The sequence below is a fragment of the Octodon degus genome, unplaced genomic scaffold, assembly GCF_000260255.1.
Source record: "Octodon degus isolate 3935 unplaced genomic scaffold, OctDeg1.0 scaffold00059, whole genome shotgun sequence".
Taxonomy (NCBI): domain Eukaryota; kingdom Metazoa; phylum Chordata; class Mammalia; order Rodentia; family Octodontidae; genus Octodon; species Octodon degus.
The window spans coordinates 1,626,495-1,634,943 of NW_004524635.1; the positions used below are offsets into that span (position 1 = coordinate 1,626,495).

The 8,449-nt window shown below is 35.6% G+C and overlaps 1 pseudogene; it reads left to right on the forward strand.

Moving 5' to 3' along the window:
• Positions 1 to 540: 540 nt before the first annotated feature.
• LOC101575971 lies at positions 541 to 6,232 on the forward strand (annotated as a pseudogene).
• The last annotated feature ends 2,217 nt before the right edge of the window (positions 6,233 to 8,449 follow it).

Sequence of the window (8,449 nt, forward strand, 5' to 3'; positions counted from 1 at the left end):
GATAGATACATCTTATAGATATCTGAGTGATAAAGCAATAACATTTTAACAAGAGAGTAACTGATGAGTTGTCAATATTTTAATTCTACCTTATATAAATTTCTGAAATACTAATAAATTTTCATTTTCGGAGAAGTCATACCTGTTTAGTACACATCACTTGTGTTTGAAGCAAAATGATCACATTTTTAGCAGTCAGAGGCAAATAATGACTGCTTCAAATTCTTTTCCTGACACTGTGTACAACTGATGACATTTTTAAGATTATGATCCCCATTCTAATTTCTATTGAGTCATCTTTCTACCCTGTGAAATATACGCAGAATGCAGGAGCTCATCTTCCAGCTAATGTATTGTATAGGGACTTACTGACTTTGGATAAGAACGCATGGTCATGAGGACACAAGAAAATCCAAGCACCACAGAAGCAGCCACATAAATTGCTCCTTGATTTATTGTGTCTTTGGCAGGCGATGCTCCAAGCTTCCATGCATATATGGGCAATTGGGGCATCAGTGATGAAGTGCTGTTGACAGAAGTATGGCCCGTGGTAACATGATTGCTATAATAAGGAACACAGTAAGTCAGACAGCTGTATCAGTGGTTATTCTCTGCTTTGGTATTTGCAAATGTCAATGCATCATCACAAACTGTCAGAGAAAAAAATTTAAAGATGTAGGAAGAGGAAAGAATGCTTCCGTGTTTAGTTTTTTATTGAACATTATTTAAGATTCGCTAAGCATGGATGTATAACCTGCAGTTCTGCTAGTTCTTTGAAAAAAGAATAAGGATTTCACCAAATGCTGAATGCCAAGCCACTCAGCCTTATTTTACTGACATTATTTATTTTGTCTCATGAGATACTACAACTTAGCCATGCTGGGTCAATACAATAATTTTGCTATTAATACATAAGAATGAATCAAGGTAATACTACCTCATATAAAGAACTTGCATTTTTAATATTGAAAACAACGTAAGAGAAGGCATGAAAGTATTGGCTGTGAACTGAGATCAACTATTTTATAATTGAAGACTTAAAAATGAGACAAGGGTTAAGTTATGCCATCCATTATACTTTTGGAGAGGGAAACAGCATATCATAAAGCAATAATGAAGTCTTGTTCATTTGGTTGTCCTGTTTCTCTAGTTTCTGAGCTGCATTTTATCAAATATTGACCTGTAGGGTATTAGTGATTTACATAGTGATAACTCTGTGCTAAACAGATGTCATATAAACTTCAACAAAATCAGTATATTTCATCAATCTTTTAGTTCATGAATTAGTCCGTATGACAAAAGATAAATTCTGAACATGAGATAACAATGACATATAAGCAACAAATTATGTATCACTTCATAGGGGAATTATCTTGTTCATATATGTGTATAATCTACAAATGCACTTGCATATTAATTATATTGTGTGATACCTAAAATATAAGTGTGTGTTTTTCATAGATATTTAGGGAAATTTAGAAATTTAGATATTTTACTAATCAGATATGCGATTTTTTACTAAAGGGGGAAGGAAAATGTTATAATTTGGTTTTGGTGATTCAATGAAATGACCAAACTAAGCCTAAAAATAGTGATGTACTTTGTTGCATATGAAAATACAAAGAAATCATTATATATTGCTACATTCCATGATAAGAACTATGATTGTGTTACAAGTTCAATCAAATTTCCTTGTTCTTCGAATAATGATAATTTTAATATGCTCATATCAAGTGCCCAGTGAACCATGCAATGGCATTCAGCAAACAGAATAAAGCCAGATGCAAAGTCTATAACTTAGAAAATACAAAATATATTTACTATTTAAGTTTTCAGCTGCATTGTATTTAAGTAACATGACAGTTCAAAGAAATGGAATAAAAATTCATATATAAAGCACTTTTCCTTTTTTATAGGCTCGCACATTAACTTACCCAACAGCATTGCACTTGCTGCTAATGAAAAGAGAGCAGGCTGTACAAATCTTCTTAAATCTCCTGTGGCAAGAAAACTATTATAGAAATGAATAGAAGGAAGTCTCTGGAGCTTTTCTCTTGCCTTCTTGTTTTACCAAAGGCTGTTAGGATCACACTGAGAACTGTCAAAGCTGAATAAACCACTAGCAATTGGGTTTATACCCTATGGGCAGTCAAGCTTTCATAGGGGATGATTCGACTTTGTCCAAGCACCAATATATTAGAAACAATGTGAAACTTCCAGACACTGGAGCCTGGCTTATAACTGTAGACAAAGAGGCACTTTGCTGCTGGTGGTTTGTAAGGGAAGGCTTGTCAGAGAAAGTTAATGCAAGCAGCCCCAAATTACATCAACCCTGTGCAGCTAAGTACTGTTAATCTGCAGCTTTGCACATTATATTTCTAAAGCAGTTCAGCTGCAATGTAGGAAGACAACTGAGTTTAAAGAATCACTTAAAAATGCGATATTCCTTTTTTAAAAGTTTATGTTAGCACATGGTTGCCATATATAATGTTGGCATACGTTGTGAGGAGTTGGTATATGGACGTAATATGTCTTATATTCCTTGACTTTCATCTTTAAAAAGACATGTTTATTAAGATCTACAAAGTCAAGTAGGAGGAATGTCTTTCAACAAACCTCTAGGAAATTATTTGTAACTCAAATTTAGATTATTTTATACTTCTAAACACATTTACTTTTTTCAAATAAATGAGCAAAATCACTTATAGCCACATTAGAAAAATGAACAATTGCAAAAGAGATATTTATGAGATCAAGATCTTCATTTCACCTTACGTATTAGTATAGATGAATATGTCACAATGAGCTTTGTAAATTTCACTTATTTAGAACATATTACAAATGCACAGTAAATATCACTAATTAGAAATTATTCTTTATTTTCAGCTTATGATTGTAAAATTCTGAGAGAATATGTAATACATATTAGCATTTGGCAAATAATGATGCATATGTGTGCATATGTGTTGGCTGCATTAATGGGTATATATGTTTACATAGAAAGATGACAGATTTTTCTGTCATATAAGCACTGACTGGGACTATGTATTGGTACCTGACTTTATAGATAGATAGATAGATAGATAGATAGATAGATAGATAGATATATGTACATACATATATATGTACATATATATATATATATATATATCACAAGATAGCTAAGGTAATTATACTTCTAATTACTATTAGTTCATTGAAAGGAACAGTTAGTGTTTTTATTGTTTGGTCAATTTTGCAAGCCTAGCCTTATAATCTGAGCACCTACTTGGAAGACAACAACATGCAATACAATAAGCATTATTAATTTCCTGTCATGTTGTTTGTAAATTCTGTATCACTATTTTTCTCTTTAAAATAAAAAATAAAGTTTATGAATATATTGTTCTGCTACTCTTATGTGGGCCTCAAACCAGTTTTTATGACAATTATAAATATTTGTGTATATAAAATTTTTATGTATGGTGAGATTCATGCTAATTTTATATGTTCTGCATAGAAGAATATTTTGATTGTTTTGCTACTTATTAGATGTATGAACATCAAATCATATAAAATTTAATTTCCAATTCTATAAAATAGAAATAATAGTTGATAAGAAAGCTATCAAGATTAAATTATTTTCCTCATGTCAATGTACGTGAAAGGAAGTAGTGTAAATAGATGCTACTTGTACTAAACTCAGAATTGTATACTATGGACACATTTATCTTCATAGACACAATTTCTGCTGGTATTGCAATATGTATTTGCTCAATGATTCCAAGTATTAGAATATACATTTATAAATAATCCCATGCCTAATTGAAGAACCATCTTAATCACATACTTAACTAAATATCTTTTCTTATTTTAAGGTATGCCATCAAATTACTAAACTATGTGAAATTATCTTTGAAGTAAAGGAACTTAAATCTGTTCTGTGAAAAACTAAGCTGATGACCTTCTATGTGTTTATTCTAGAAACATTAGTGACTATGCTTCATTTCTCTTTAAGGAATTCACAGTAATAAGGATGAATTTTATATCTTGCATTATGCTGCTCAATTTCAAAGCTCTCTAAAAATTAAGAAATCAGTGCACAGTTATATGAACTTAAAGTGAACTCAGTAATCATCTCTTAATTTTACTTAATGTAGTGTGTATATTCACACGGAAAATTAGCTGATTTAGCTGACCCCATCCAGTCACGGATCAATGCACCAAATATATTTATGTATTTCTCCAAAGTCATACACCAGTGAACCTCAAAATTAGGATCCCTTCTTTCAGGGAAGCATCCATTTCTTGATTTTCCAACATTTTTCTTTTAACTATTTCTATCCTTTCTTTAAAGTGAAACAATTAAATGTAGTGAATAATAATGATCTCTGGTAAATATCCAAAACACCTATATAATAATTTAATATTTTGCCTATAAGGAATATCAATAACTAAATCTGTGTACAGCGAGTCACCTACCACTTTTTAGGTATCCCAGTGTTCACATTAGATTTATTATACCTGAAAGATGAAAAGAAATTGAATAGTTCTTACAAATTTTTCTTGATTTTTCTCTTATGTACTTTTTAAAAATAGAATCTTTCTTTCTTTCTTTCTTTCTTTCTTTCTTTCTTTCTTTTCTTTTTTTTTTTTTCTCCTTTTGGTGGAACTGGGATTGAACTCAGGCCCTTGCGCTTGCCAGGCAGGCACTTATTCTACTGAGCCATCTTCCCAGCCCTAAATTTTATCACCTTATTTGTGTTTACTGTTTACCATGTTAAGAATTACTTTTGAAATTTTTAATCTGTGAAGAGTTATCTATGGAGCATTTTTAAGAAATGATATAGGGGAGAATTTCTGCCACGTTCTGGGGACCCCCAGATCCAGTCCTAGCGTAGGCCCGCAAGATCAAGATAATGAAAAGCGAAGTGTTGCGAGTCACCCGTGAACGTCAAGCCATGAAAGACAAGATCAAAGAGATCAGTGAGAAAACCAAAGTGAAAAAGACCCTGCCGTATCTCATCTCCAGTGTCATTGAGCTGCTGGACGTTGACCCCAGTCACCAAGAGGAAGATGGTGCCAATATTGACCTGGACTCCAGAGGAAGGGCAAGTGTACAGTGATCAAAACCTCCATGTGTCAGACGTACTTCCTGCCTGTGATTGGGTTGGTGGACGTTGAAAAGCTGAAGCCGGGAGACCTGGTGGGTGTGAACAAAGATTCCTACCTGATCCTGGAGACCCTGCCTGCAGGGTACGACTCACGTGTGAAGGCCATGGAGGTGGATGAGAGGCCTACAGAGCATTACAGTGACATTGGCGGCCTGGACAAGCAGATTTAGGAGCTGGTGGAGGCCATTGTCTTGCCGATGAACCAAAAGGAGAAGTTTGAGAACTTAGGGATCCAGCCTCCAAAGGGGGTGCTGATGTATGGGCCACTGGGGACTGGGAAGACCCTGCTGGCCTGAGCCTGTGCGTCACAGGCCAAGGCCAACTTCCTGAAGTTGGCCAGGCCCCAGCTGGTACAATGTTTATCAGGGACGGGGCCAAGCTGGTCTGGGATGCCTTCATGCTGGCCAAGGAGAAAGCACCGTCAATCATCTTCATTGACGAGCTGGATGCCATTGGCACCAAGTGCTTTGACAGAGAGAAGACCGGGGACCGGGAAGTGCAGAGGACCATGCCGGAGCTCCTGTCCTGAACCAGCTGGACGGCTTCCAGCCTAACACCCAAGTCAAGGTGATTGCAGCCACCAACTGGGTGGATATCCTGGACCCTGCCTTGCTCTGCTCAGGCTGACTAGACCGGAAGATCGAGTTCCCAATGCCCAATGTGGAGGCCTGGGCCAGGATCATGCAGATCCACTCTCGGAAGATGAATGTCAGCCCTGATGTGAACTAGGAGGAGCTGGCCTTCTGCACCGATGACTACGATGGGGCCCAGTGCGAGGCCGTGTGTGTGGAGGCGGCCATGTTCGCCCTGCACAGGGGCGCCCAGAGCTGACCCACGAGGACTACATGGAGGGCGTCCTGGAGGTGGAGGCCCAGAAGAAAGCCAACCTGCAGTACTACACCTACGCCACTGCTTACTGCCCCGCAATAATTGGCCCTGTCTGCAAAAATAAAATAAAGATAACAAGTGATGCATTAACTGTTATTCCCATATTATTTTGCTGTGAAATGTTCTTTTTTCCCCATAAAATAAAGAGTTGTCAATATGACATAAAGAAAGAAAAGAAAGAAATGATATAGCATTCCCATGTATCTATCTACCACACTAATTCAAATTCAGTAGCCTAGTTTTCACACATGGGTTAATGGCAAATTAGTATTTGCAAAATATCAATTTAAAAATACATGAGAAACATTTTGCAAATTCATCTGTTAACATAAATAGCACACATGAAACTCTGGGACAAAACATGAAGTGAATATTATAAATGGCCCTCATCAGTGCTGTAATAATTTATATTCCACTAATTTGCAAGAATGTCTGAGCTTCCTGTTTAAAACCTCAAATATATCAAAATGATACACTAGAAGTAGTCAGTAAGGGGCCAACAAGATAGTTCAGTGGTCTAATGTGCCTGCTTAAGCAAGCTTAGGCAGGCATAGAGGACCAATGTTCGATCCCTGGCACCACATGCTGTGCCAGCCCCGCCCTCAGAGTGGTCAAAGTCAACCAAAAAAAGGCAATAATTTAAGCATATTTTGAATTATTTGCCTACGAACAGTAGTAAACTTACAGTATTTTAGAACCATGCAATAAAATATTCGTAATATTTTTGTTATCAAAACTCTTTGAACCATAACTTAGATGTCATTTTCAAGTTGTTCACTTCTGGTCCAGTGAGATAGCTAAGTGAACTAAGCATCTGCTTAGGCAAGTGCGAGAATCCAGATTAGATCCCCAGCACCACATGCCATGCTGTCCCTGCCCGCCGGGTGTGCTGAGCCAACCACAGAGACGGATATGGTGGTGCACAACCTATAATCCCAGCGCTGGGGAGGCTGTAAACAGGAGGATCAGTATGAGTCCAAGCTGCATAGTTAGACACTGTACCAAACACATTTAAACAACAAACAAATGAACAAAAAATTGCTCATTTCTATGAATTTCTTTAGGTGCAATAATATTTCTTTATCCAGCCTTCATCTATATTGCTATAGCTGTATTAAATCAATGAATCTTTTAATTTATAATTTCAGAGTTATTCTTTTTTTTTCTTTTTTTCAGAACTGGGATCGAACTCAGGTCCTTGTGTTTGCCAGGCAAGCACTTATTCCACTGAGCCATCTCCCTGGCCCACAGAGTTATTCTTAAAAAGCCCTTGTCAAACCTGTATTATATATTTTAATATTGATTTGAATTTTGTTATTTATGAATGAGTATTTTACTTGAATTTTGATTTACCATATTATATGAAGTAGATTCCTAGGCATTCATTTTAATTGTTAAGTTAAACAAGTTTTTGTTTTTATATCACTTGAAAAACTAACTTTTACTGAATTAAAATGTTGGTGATAGTATGATTAATTTTCATACAAAATTTGTGCATGGATCTGGAATTTTGCTGCACTTTACAAATTAATATCAACATGTTCATGTGAATATATCATACTGTCAGAAGTATGAAAGCTTTGTAATATCTAATTTCAATCTTCCTTTGTACCTTCTTTTTCTTAAAACTACCTTAATTCTTCTCATTTCTTAATTATAATATAAATTACATATAAGAATTTTATTTTAAAAAACTTATTAACAACAATTTAAAGAGAAAATAAAGGTTTCAGTATTCAGTCTAGAGCATGCAATATGAAAAACAAATAAAAAACTTCGTCATAAAAAAAAAATGAAACAAAAGAAAAACTGAGCTGGCCTGTTAGCTCTATGGACTAAAGTACCTGCATAGGCAGAGCACAGCGGCCGGGGTTCGATTTCCAGGATGCTGTGCTGGCCGCAGCCATGGGGAGTGCTTAGATGGTGATTGAGACTGGGTGTGGTGGCGTGTGCCTATAGTACCAGTGCCTGGGAGGCTGAACACAGGAGAGTCACTGAGAGTCCGATCTATGTAGTGAGACCCTGTAGACCCTGTCCTAAATAAGAAAAGTAAGCAACAACAAAATAATTCCTCATGAAATTCTTGGCTTCCATAAAACACTTTTAGAAGATATATTTTCTCTTTTCCTTTCTTTTGTTCTTTGCTGGAGATGTAGCTTATTTATTTATTTATTTATTTATTTATTTATTTATTTATTTTTGCAGTACCGGGGATTGAACTCAGGACCCTGTGCTTGCCAGGCAAGTGTTTATTCTGCTGAGCTATCTCCCCAGCCTGTTGATAATTCTTTTAATTTGTTTTACAAATATTTATGTTGTATTTGACAGGTTTCTTAAATCTTTTAGAAAATCCATATTTATAAATGAAATATTCAATATTTTGATGTTTCTAAAATTATAATCGCATA